Source organism: Protopterus annectens, chromosome 5.part0, assembly GCF_019279795.1.
Source record: "Protopterus annectens isolate FY-2018-M chromosome 5.part0, PAN1.0, whole genome shotgun sequence".
Lineage (NCBI taxonomy): Eukaryota > Metazoa > Chordata > Ceratodontiformes > Protopteridae > Protopterus > Protopterus annectens.
The window spans coordinates 988,416,298-988,430,100 of record NC_056735.1 but is presented as its reverse complement, the minus strand read 5'-3'; positions in this window follow the sequence as shown (position 1 = coordinate 988,430,100).

Genomic DNA, 13,803 nt, shown 5'->3' with positions numbered 1-13,803 from the left:
ACATAACAACCTTTTCAGGTTTTTATTATTTCTGTAGATGAATCTTGGTGTTTCTCCTGTTAATTTCATTGTTTTCTCATCTACAGTTAATACCGACCAATGTTGTTCTATAGTTTGTGTAATTCTCTTATTATCATTAGTATATGTAGTCAAGAACTGTATCCTTTCTTGAAATTTAGGATTAAATTTTCTCCTACCATTATTGTAAAATCTCCACCCCCTTCTCTCCAAAGATGGCCTATCTATATTGCTAAGTACTTGATCTTTAATCTCCCTCACCATTTTCTTGTCATAACCCCTTTGCAGGAAAAGTTGTTCCATTACATCTGCCTCTATCTTCAGGTCTGTTGGTTTCTTACATAGTTTGTTGAGTCTTGTAAATTGACTTTTCACTATGCCTTTAAAGACATGCCTGGGGTGCATGCTATCATAACTGAGCAGAGCGTTTTTCCAGCAGCTCTTTCTGTGGATTCTGGAAACAATTCTCCCTTCTTCCATCTTTAAATTAAGATCCAAAAAATTAATTTCTGTGGACGAGGATTCCATGGTGAATCTAAGGAAACTTGTAGTGCTTTCCATATATCGTAATAAGCTGGAAAACTGCTCCCTTCTACCCTCCCATATAATTATGATGTCATCTACAAATCTTGAATATAAGATAACATTCTTAAACATGGGATGATTAAACAAATATTCTCTCTCCCACCAATTCACCACCAAGTTAGCGTAGGTGTTAGCGCAGGGTGTGCCCATGGCAACACCCCACTTCTGAAGGTATATCTGGTTCAAAAATGAAAAAACATTGTTAGAAAGAACCATATCCAACAGCTGACACATTAATATGTTCTTGTTTCTACTAATTTCAGGATAGAGTTGCAGTAACTCCCTAACGCTTTGTATTCCTTGATCATTGGGGATGCATGTGAAGAGATTTTTTATGTCTAGGGTAATAAACATGTGAACCCCAGGAATTAATTTCACAGCAAGATTATCCAACATTTCCAATAGCTGATAGCTATCTCTCAATATGGTGGGGATTTGGTTCATGATGGGCCTCAAACTTTTTTCTAAAAAAATGGAGATGTTTTTTGTGGCCCATCCTTCACCATCTACTATGGGCCTGAGAGGGGGTGGAGATACACCTTTGTGCATTTTAGGTAGTGCTTTTATATGTGGTATCTGTGGAGATCCTATACTAAAGTAGTCATACAATTCCTTACTGATTTGGCGGCACATCAACATATCATATATTTCATCTTTAATTCTACTTAATATTCCTTTTAAAGATGTATGAGAAATTTCTGTATATGTATCTTGATCACTTAACATCAACAACATAGATGCATTATACTGTTCAGTGTCTAGTATTACTATGCCTCCCCCTTTATCAGCAGGTCTAAAAGTAATCGAGGGTTCTTTTATCAATTCCTGTAGTGATAATCTCTCATCTGTTTTCATATTAAAATACATGCATTTCCTGTTGTCCTGATAAAAATAATCATAAAAACTCTTTTCACACAGTTTGACAAAACATTCTACATGACGTGGCAATGGTGGGCAATACATACTTTTCTTTCTATAACATAAGGCATCATTCCTGTTTAACTGATTGCTGTTTCCTTCACTATAAAACATCAATTTCAACGCTATTTTACGGCTAAAAACTCTAATATCTATCAAAATATCTTGGAGGTAGCTAGTTTGGGAAGGCACAAAAGATAGGCCTCTGTTAAGGAGGCTTATATCAGAATTACTCAAAACATAGCTAGACAAATTAAAAAATAAAGACAATGAGGAAGAAGAAAAAGAGTCATTTACTGCCTCTGCCGTCGCCGTTGTTGTCCATTCTCTTCCGAGTGGGTTCTTTTCCTTTTCTCCCAGCTTCTGGACCGTTCTCTGAATATCGCTGGTTTCCTGATGGAATAAGGTAAAAAAAGGGGGGCCACTGCGTGTCGCTTCAAAATAGCCCCAGTGCTTATGGTATTTACATCTTGTTGCTCCTTGTCTGCCTCTTGGTTCGGCAAAGGCGTAGAGGCAGAAACCTGCAGCACTGAATCTATTACTTCCGGCGGGGTGACAAAGGCACTATCTGAATTCCTGGTGTTTTCAACTTGAATCATCGTTGTGTTGTGTAGCCTAGTTTCTCCTATATCAACGTTTTGGTGGTTAGACATAGGCTCTCTTTCATTCTGCTTGCCCGCATCTTCCTGGTTCGTACGACGTGGCCAGATGAACACGTGACCCTTTTCAAAATCTGAATGGTCACGCTGTAGTTTGCGTTGTTTAACTAATTGCAGTCTATTGCTATAGGCTTCAATCTGAATGTACAAAGCATTTAATTTACCCATGCAGAATTCATTGTTATATGTTTCACAAATTTCTTGGTTAATCTGGTTCGCATTAGATATCAGTTCCTGCTCAATGGGCGTAAAATGTTCTATTAATAACTGCATGTACTGCCGGCTTGTATTCAGATTAATTTCCTGCCACTTTCTCAACAATTCTGGCTGACTGTCGCCATAAGTTGGCATACATAAAACTCTCATACCTCTCGGTATGATATTAAAATGCAATGACGCTTCAAGATGCTTGCGTTGCCAGTTGTAACGTTGCACTTTATACAAGGTATTCTCTAGTTGTTTGTATAGCGTGTTAAACATGTCCATATTACAGTTACCTTACTCCATATGGGATGTTGATGTTCTCCCAAATTCTAGACTCAATAGAGGGTTCGAGCCACTGTTAACAATATTGGACCATCTTTTAGCACCTGCCCTCGACTCCGGAACATAATCTAATTCAATATTCGAATGAGCCATTATGTCAGGTGAAACGGTTAGAAAAAATGCAGCAAAGAAACACAAAAACCGTTCACCTGAATCCGGAACACTTGTCACGAACCAAGAAATGCAGATAAGAAACACAAGTGAACCAAACAAAACGGCTACTCCAGTTCTATTTCCACAAAGGCAAACTCAGTCCAGGATAAAATAACTTCTTCTTTATTCCATAAAATGTAAACTGTGAAATGAGCGCTTTCACGTATCTAAGATACGCTTCATCAGATTTCAATATACAATGTAGCAGCTCAGTTTTTATAGTGTATGCATTCATCTAATTAATACAATTATATTGCTAATTGAAAACAGCTGTCTCTCTTAAACAGCGTAGCTATCTCTTAAAGTTACAATAGCACTATATTCAGTTTAATATACCATGATCTACTTAGCAATGTTATGTATATGTATATATAACATATATTCAGGTATACATATGAAACATTTGATTAAAATGCAGAATGCAAAATGCATATATGAATAGACATCTAAATGAACAAAAAGAAATAAGCAAAAACATACAGATATAAAAATAACATTGTCTAGCTATGTACATATATATTAATACATCTCAAGTCACCTCCCTTTATATCTAACACTTATCCAGTGTTATATATCTCATTAACATACTCACAGCCCACTACAGAACAACCCCCAACAGCATGACACATGTGCAAAGCTTGGTATGTAGATGGGGGACAGAGGCTGGAAAACAGGCATATATGTGGAACACTGTTGCCATACACTAAGCTAGTTGCTGGTGTTACAGGATACTCTGCAACATACCCTTAGTCAGGGAATTGAGGTTAGATATAGACATGAACGTAGCCATGTACTGATAGCACGCAACACACACACTGCCAGTGTACTATCTGACACAGGACCTGTGTGATGGACGGACAACACATGATAGGCATACCTCTGTCTAGCAAGAGGCTAGGCCCATAGTAGTGAGCTATGCAGACAGACGGCATTCCAAGATACACTAGTATGTATACACACACACACACACACACACACACACACACACACACACACACACACACACACACACACACACACACACACTGTAACACCAGTACTATGCAAAGCATTACACAACTCTGCCCACAGTCTGCCTGTAGTTCCTGATCCTCCTACAAGTATGTGTCCGCTCTGAGCATGCAGGTTCTTCTGCTGCCTGTATCACTGATGCCTACAAACAGGATGGATGTCCATATGTATGTGAGCATTTCCATTAGGTTTGGATCTGAGGTTACTCTGTAGTCCAGGCACAAGTCTCCTCTAAGTAGTCTGTATACTACTGAGTACAGTGACAGTGACTTCAGTCTGTCAATGTATGACGTGGTGGAGATCCTGTAATTTTCTTGGTTAGAAATCTCTGAGGTCTCTCAAGTTGCTGCAGGTGGCAGGTAAGGTACATACAAAGGGAGCATTGCACTCAATTACTGGCCTGATGAGAGTCAATTACAGGGGAGTTATGACCTGTTTCGCTCCTGAGACAATGCCTTTGCTAATGAGGTGAGCAACGTAGAATGCCTTCCTTACCACCATAAAAACATGGTGGTCAAAGGTTTGGCTACAGTCAACTTGCATTCTCAATTCTCTCACTACTGAGTTACCCCAGGTATCACTTCTGTGTCACTGTTAGACAGAGGCACAGTATACTAACCTCGAAAAAGGGCATAGCAAAATTAATTTAAAATGGGTGGCAAAAGCCAAACACACTCTGGCTAGGCTTATAAATGCCCTAGGGCAGATAGCCTACTATGAACCTATGAACCTATGAACCTATTACACAGGAAATGTAAAGGGACCACGCCCACATGCTGTAGGGAGTTATAGTGGGTGTTTGTCATGATAGTGGTAATTCAATGTAGTACACATGCGTAATTATATATATATATACATTATATATATATATATATATATATATATATATATATATATATATATATATATATATATGGGTATCTGGATAAGTATATGTACATATATTTACACCATATGTCCTAGGCATGGAGTATAGCCGTATGCCAGCCCCTACAGTCCCAAAGTAGTAGTGCAAGGGGATGACAGCTATGCATATCAGGTATATTACTAGACTGTTGCTACTGTCATTGGGATTGTCTTCACAGACATGGTGTGTGTGGATGCTGACATCTGCTTATAACATGTGTGCCATTGACTACTGACAGACAAAGGAAATCATTGTAAGGTACCGCTGCTAGCATGTAATGCCCCTGTGGAGTGCAGCAGAGATATTGGCCTCTATATGTGGAACTTCGGACACACCCTGTAAAGTCCAGAGGTATAAAGATGATCCCTTAGTTCATCACATGTGTACCAGGCCTGACAATATGTATGTAGACAGCCATATAGATGGGTATAACACATAACGACTGGTATACATTTGGCACCATAGGAGTTGGATCCACACACTCCTGTCTGGCCTGACACATAAATGACTGCTGGTACAGGGGTGCCATGGACACATACCACCCACTTGATATTGACATACATCTGTACAGCATCCCACTGCTGTCTGGGATACATGACATTTAAGGAAGGCCCAGCAGTAGTACATCTGGCAAGTATCTGCACATAACATCCCACTTGTTAAGTACACTAAGCTGCTAGGCATGTGACAATGCACTGTGCATGCTACAGGCAGACTGGTTCAACACTGGCCTACATCATGTATGGGGTAATGCACATGTACCTGCATATATAGCAGGCTTGACAGCCATGCCACAGCACAGGGTAAGATACCCCTGTGTGACAGTGCCTAACCACAACCAATGTGAACACAGCCAGAGCCACATATGGTTATCTGGCATAATATTACAGTATATGGACAATCTGTTCTACACCATCCTCATATGTGCCACTCACAGAATGACCCTAAATATACTGGGCTGCTGCACAGTTTGTCATGATGGCTGTCTGTGGTATGGAACATGTGTGTGTATAGCCCTACAAACATGTATGGCAAAATGGTACCGTGCAGTGGGGCAGCATGTAACACTGAGATAAGGGGAGCTAGAACAATGACATCTACCACAGTCTGTATACAGACTGCAGTACATATTAACAATACACACACTGCCGACATTCACCATCACTACACAGACCTCAGTACTGTACAATCATCCACAGAATGTCCAGCTTATGTCATGAAATATAATCACTACTGTACATGACGTGTAGCAATCTGATATATCACTGTCTTGTTTTCAGATATGATGACAGTATTTATGGTGTACAGCACAAATGCACCACTTCATGCACACCATATGTACAACAGTTGACAGAGGTGTGGCTGACAGCACATACACAGGGCCACTATAGACATGTTGCTATGATAACCCCATATATTTTCCATTGTAACAGGGTTTGTTGCAACATATGTCCTATGAGGGATATGAAGTCAGTAACTGTCACGGCCTTCACCATCTAAAGACTGCAATCCTCACACTACCTTCTGCATTCCACGGATTGATGCACTGTAGCTAATATATGCAACCATAGGCACAGCACTGCCCAGTCTGAAGATGACCCTGCAGATGGGGATTCCTCATATACACGGAACTGACATGGGAGGTATTGCGAAATGTATGACAGGCATATCCAGACAAACACTGTTAAACCAACATTACTCCAAATGCAGTATAGTAGCATTTATGGTCTGTAGTCGGGTCAGGCACATCCCCATCCTGTTGGTTGCCCTCTTTCCAAAGTGTATGTTGTTAGAGGTAAATCCCCAATCCATCTGGGATGCTGTTTGCCAACCATCAAATCTAGTTCCTGGTCACAGTGACTGCAAAGGCCCAACACCACCATGATGTTCCTAGGTATTGGAGTGTGTTTCCATGCAATTGGCTATGGGGTGTTACCTCAGCTGTTCCACATGCAATCAGCTAGGGGAGGGCTGCAATTTGTGCAGAGGCCATCAGCTGATCATGAGCATCATGTATCATGTAACATATGCATGCTGCTGCCTAAGCAAAGCAGGTGTGGGTCTCCAAATCCACCAGAGAGGGTATATGAATTCTAAGGAGTGTGTGTGACCTAAAAAGCATTGTTTGTCACTCAGTCATAAACAGACAAACACACACACACACACAACTGCCAAGTCTGGGGTTAGAACACCTACCTCACTACTTTATCACACCACAGCAGTGCACAGTTACAGGACATGCTACAGAGATTACTGGACTAGGATTTCCCCATAGGTGTATTTCTAGGTGAGTGATATCAGCAGCCTTGCTAAAGTTGAGTATATGAATTGTACAGGGTGTGAGTGGCCTAAAAAGCATTCCTCTCTACTCAGTCAGACACACACACACACAGTTGCCAGGTCTGGGGTTAGAACACCTACCTAACTACTTTATCACACTATGGAAGTGTGCAGTTACAGGATGCATTACGGAGATTACTGGGCTATGATTTCCCCAGAGGTGTATTTCTAGGTGCGTGACATCAGCAGCCTTGCCAAATTTGAGTATATGAACTGTACTGAGTGTGAGTAGCCTAAAAGCATTTCTCTCTACACAGGCAGAGACCAAGACACGCACACAAACACACACTCACACAGTTGCCAAGTCTGGGATTAAGACTACTACCTAACTAGTTTATCAGTACAGCAGTACGTAGTTATGGGATGCGCAATGGGGATTACTGAGCTACATCTCTCCCAAAGGTGTATTTCACATTGGATGACCTCAGCAGGCTTGTCATGATACTGCTATGGGCAGGGCAGTGTGTGCATGGGCCGTAACCCATTCATGTAGGGGTTGACATGCCACATGTGGGCACACACGGGGCCATATGCCACAGGTACGTGTATACAGCTACTAGGTGACAACTTCCTTGTACAGTCATGTTGCACAGCTGGCATGTGCAACACGCCGTCATGCTGACAGGTACTGGTGTATAGTAACTGCAGTGAGTGACACCTGCGCCTCATGTGTTTGGGACCCTTTGGCTGTGTGCTGGGTGGGACAGGCCCAGATAGCTCCTTGTCACAGTCACCCTCTTCAACACATCTATGTCCGTCTACCTTTGGCTTATTATAGTGTGTTGTCCTTACATATATGTCTGTATTCCTATCCACTGTGTGTGCAAGGCAGGAGTGGTGCATGCTGATGTGTCTGCACTAAGAACTGCAACTGCCAGATATGTCTTGTCCACTGGTGTTTGCTGAGATGGCCTTCATGTGTTTAAGTGTGTGAGCATGCCCAGTATGGCCATTTATATTGAACGTGTGAATCAAGTCCAGGTAGTTTGTACTGTAGTGCTGATCTTTGTGTGGTACACTGACAGGTAGCACGCTGTGTCTTCAGGGTATACATTGGTCAATTGGCATTGACTGTTGCCACATTTCTGCATCACGGGGGGACACCTGACTGTTTCTACATTTATACACAGGGGTGGAGGGGGCCACCTGACTGTCACTATAAGTGTACATAGGATGGTGCGGCACACCTTACACTTTTACACAGTTGCTAGGACTGTAATCGTATGCCGGGTACATAATTTCATTCTGTAGTCTTACCTATCATGCTGGTATACCAGTGTACTACAGATCTTAGTTTTCACTACCTACATTTAGTTTCTGACTTCCTAGCCTTCACAACTTACATCCAACTGGCTGGACTACTGTAGTCTGTCTGTGTAGGCCTGGGGTAGGGGTTACCCATGGGGCTCATTCAGAGGCCATAGTACAGCATTTATTTGTGTTTATCTACACCTATCCTGCTGGCTGTGACTGTTGTTTGGTATGTGCCCCCCCCAACTGGCATGTGTGAGTCACTTACCTTGTGGGTGTCCCAGTATTGAGGGTGGTGCTGCAGGGCTGCCTATGGTGGATGCACATAGTACACTCCCTATACATGGTTGAGCAGAGGTAGTGTCATGTTTGACATCCCTTTTACTGTATGTGCGAGTCGGAGAGAGGTGTCATTCCCTGGGTGCCTACTGTGTCAGTGCATGTGCTATGCATTGCCTCTTTGCCAAGGCCAGGGCATACTGGGTATGCCTACTTCTGCCTACTGGGGCAAGCTCAGGTTGTTCCTCCTCCGAGTCACTCTGTGCCTGTGCAGGCCTTGGCACTGGTGGGGGGCTGTGTGGCCCTGCCCCATGCTGTTCCTGTTGCAGCTGTTTGATGGGTTCCATTCTGCTGGTTCTGTGTGTCAGGTGTGGCTGGCAAAGCTACACAATTTGCTGTAGGAGGTCCCTGTCCACCCTACAGCGCTCCACTATCTCCTGCTCATGTAGCCCTTGGTAGGTTACCCTGGGTTTGTACACTCTTCTCCATCTCCTCACTGTGGGTTGCTCAGCAGCATTCACATCCTCACCACCCTCAGCCTCTTACACATGCTGGTTTATGATAGCAAAAGCAGCCCCTAACATTTTTTCTCTTGCTTTCGTTTTGTAAAATTTCCCCGTCTGTATACACTGGTGGTGCAGAGTTTTTGAGAAAAACAAGGGGGAAAGGTGTTTGCATACTTTATAGTGGCGTGCTGGGCTAGGCTGGTCTGCTGCCTGTGTAATTGGCTGATTCTGATGCATTTCACCAGTCAGCTAAGCTAGTTCTCCTTGATTACCTTCCTACTGCTGTTTTCCCTTCCCATTGCCTCCCTGTTTAAGCCCGTGTGTGCGCCATGCAAATGGAGTGCTCAAATGTGCACAATGCTGCTTTTTCCTGGTTTAACTTCCTTTTTTTCCTGTAAAACCTGGTGTGCGGCATGTACACCTGCTTGCATTTTGTAAAGAGTGCTAGGCAAGTTTAGACACACCCCTAGCTTAGCTGTGCTAAGCTAGGAGCAATTCCAAGCCACAGGTCTCCAATCCACTTATAGTATGCCTGACACACACACCCATGATGTCACCTATATCCTAGTCTTGCACCCAGCTATTTATACTCTTACACTTTTGGGACCTGCCTCACACCCTAGGAAAATCTGGGATTCACTAACCTTTCCCTCATTTACATAGGATTGCCTGCTAATGCATAGTTACATGTCCCACACTGAGCCTCCCCCCTTAGCAACCATTACTCACTGACCAGGTTGTCTTCTGCCTGCTAGTGACTTGAATGGCAGAATACTGATTTTAGTTAGAATGCTTATTTTAAGTTTATTTTATTATCCCCCTCCCCCCCGATCTCTTTTGCGCATTGCTGCCCTATGCTTAAAAAGGCGAGATTGGTGAAAAAGAATTACAAGTTGTTTATTTTTTTTTAAACAGTTTGCAATGCCAATGGCCTTCTACTTGGCCATTGGCATGCTTCCTCAATGATATGCAGCCTTTATTTGGAGCTGTCATAGCTCCATTTTGAAGATTGCAGAAATGTACTCGGTTACTAACCGAGTACATTTATGCACACTGCACGGACAGCTGCCAGCTTCCTGGATCACATATTACCCTCATTTGCATGATTTGTACCTGCAAATGTGGGTAATTTGCATACAGGAGCTCAGTCCATGCAGGATTAGTCTAAGAGCTCACATGCACGTCCCGGGAGCTCGTCCCTGGATCTCATGTCTGCCATATTGCCGAAAATAGCTCTTAGACTAATACTGCACATTCTACAGGGCTTTGTAAATCCAGGGGCTGGTTATTAAAAGATGTTTGTGTAAATGAAATTGCACCCGCTTCTCAAATTCCCTATTTAAATAACATAATTTCTGTTTTCCAAAAGTTCACCATATTCTAACCATTGAATTAAAGACTTAATATCTTCTATGTTTCCAAATGCATAAACATAGAAAATCATAACTTTAACAAAATACAAGTCTTGAAAGAACAATGTAATGAACTCACTGCAGTCCCCTCTTTAAAAACATCTCTTAAAAAACACTTAAAAATACATTGGCTATGCCCTTGTACAAACCCTGACTGACCCCCTTCTCTATTTACTATGTATCTCTTAATACTTGGCTTCATGTTGAAACTATCATAAGCATAGCTCCTATACCTCAGCTGATTCAGATGTCTGATTAGTTAGTGTACTGTGGAACTACAAGAGAACTTACACGTCTATGTACAACTAAAATTACTATGTTGTGCATAAAAATTTATAATCTGCAAACCTGTTATATATTCTGGCATAACCAGAATAGCTTTCTGCTAGTGTTTCCATACAAAAGTATATAAATGTCAAACTATGAAACTATTCCTGCACAAAAGTATGTAACTGTCAAAGTCATACTGTCTGTATGTATATATCTATGGAGATTTCTCCCCGGGCCGCCGCTGAAAATGGATAAAAATTGAGTCAGACTTCCCCGGTTAACAAATGTAAAATAAAATAAAAATAAATAAATAAAATAAGTAGCTTCATTTATTGGCATCAGTTCTTAAATGGTACTGATATACATACATATATATATATATATATATATATATATATATATATATATATATATATATATATTTATGTGTGTGTGTGTGTGTGTGTGTGTGTGTGTGTGTATGTATATATATATATATATATATATATATATATCTATATGGTTCTATATCGATCTATCGAAATTAAGTTTCATCGAAACAAACCATCGAACTCACTTTGTCAAGAATACACTTTCACAAAACACAAAATAATGGGAAAAAAAACAGACAAAAAATAAAGAAAATAAGAAAACAAAACTCTAAATCACATTTATGCAGGGGGCAAGCCCCACTGGCCCCCCATGTGGAGGCTGTGCCCCACACCCCCCCTACTTAAATATACTAACTTTGAGATCGCACTACAGTGGGGAAAAGGATATAATCCCTTATCCCCACTGTAACGCGATTCGGAGAATTGGCTTTCGTGAAAGTGCACTTTCGATGTAGTGCACTTTCGTGGAAGTGGGCTCGGCCCTCTGTTTGTCGATGAAGTGTACTTTTGACAAACAAAAGGAGACCCATATATATATGTATAACTTTGTTGTATTGATCAGCTGTGGACACGTAAATAGTTGTTTGTTTTATAATTGATTTGTTTATTTATTGTTTTAAAACTTTATAAAAAATAAAGAAATAAGCCCCACAAATAAAAAAATGTGCTGATTTTATCAATCTATTTCCTGCAAACACTACTACTATGGATCTATCCTGTCAGTGCTAGAAAAGAATGCTGTCACACTGCGTGATGAACACCACTTCTACAGCTCTGGGCTAGTAAATCTGGCTTGCATGGCTTCTGCCATGAAGAATATTCTTGCTGTGATAACAGCAAAGGTAATGATTTTGTGATGAAGGTTGTATATGGTAATGCAAGGTATGACCCAAATTTGTTGTAGCAGAAATATATATATATATATTCACTTTATAATCGTGAAATACCGAAATCTCGAATTTCAGTATCCCGAGACTATAATGCCAAAAGTAATAAATCATGAAAATGCATAATACCCAACCACACAACCCCAATATTACAAGACTGAAAATATGTAAAGCTCAAAATCTCAAAAAGTTCAACTACACCTTTATTTTTACATATATGTGCCCTTTTTCCCATCAACATACATAAAGTTGCTGTAATATCCCATCCAGAAAGATGAAGCACAAATCAAATCCTTATCATTATCCTGTGACAGCTCTCCTTTACCACTGTAGAATGTTCATCCATTAAAGTAACAGAACATAAACTTGACATCATAGTGGTAATGTAAACTACAGACAACTTGTTCAGCTCTCCTTTACAACTGCAGAAGGTTCACCCATTAAAGTAACTAAACATAAAGTTGACATCATAGTAGCAACGTAAACTGTGGACCTCTTGCTCAGCTTTCATATCACTGTGACAAAGGAAAGATAATACCTCACATCTTCAGCAACCTTGCAATAGCCATTAGAAAATCCATGGTTGTATATGTGTCCCTGTTTTTAAGTATGCTGTCAAACTGTGCATGGCGTTTAAGTACACTGCGATGTTTAGGGGATGGCAGACTGCCACAAGTCATGTGCACTTGTAGGTCATCTACTCTGTCTTGTTTCCTAGCCAAAACAGTCATGAGTGCACTTAAATCTGTTACTCTATGTCCCAAAAGGGATTTTAACCTCCGATGCCATGCTTCAACACTATTCTGCATATGTGGCAGAAAAAGTGAATTTAGGTCATGTACATTCCAAAAACATACCGGGAATAGTGGGGGAAACCTGCAGAAACCACTAGTCCTAGTACAGAATTTGCATATTTTTCCAAGAAGGTACCAATCACAAAAATACTTTATCAACTCTTTACCCTCAGGTGAGAATGCATCTTTAAGTAAGTGTCAAGCGGAATTCACATCTTCCTCAGGCAAAAATGGTAAACCAACAAGGCATTTCCCGTACAACTAGAAAGACATATTTGTATTATAAATGTGAGCAAGTCCTAACTGCTGCGCCTTCCTCCAAATGCTTTGGCTGAAGTGGAATAAGCACCCTTTTGCAATGACACCCTGCTGATTTAAACTCACACTCCTTTTAGCAATGATTTCAAAGTCACTTAGGATGTACTTCACATTCAGCTTGTAGCCCTTTTCATCTAGTAACTGCAATACACAGTGCCACATAAAGTTATAAGACTTTAATGACTTCCTAGTCATCAGACAAAATAATAGTGGAACACTTTTGTGAAATCCTCCATAATTTACAAGGCCATGTATGCTGTATAATTGCCGACATAGTATCCCTTTGTAGAAAAAGGTGCCATCTACTATCCAGATAGTGGCAGTACTCATATCTAACAAATTTTGATTAGTACTAAACACAATGACAGTGGTATCTATAGAACTATTGCTCATAGTTTTAATGATGAACACTCCTGATTTTGTAGAAAAATGAGACATATTGATATCCTGTAGTTTAGTAATATTCTGTAAAACACTTTTACAGTCTTTCCAATGAATCCTACCTACTTGCTGTAGTAGGGCTTTATGTGTAGGTAAGCTTGGTGTGACACTAGTGGATGTAGACACTAGTACATCAT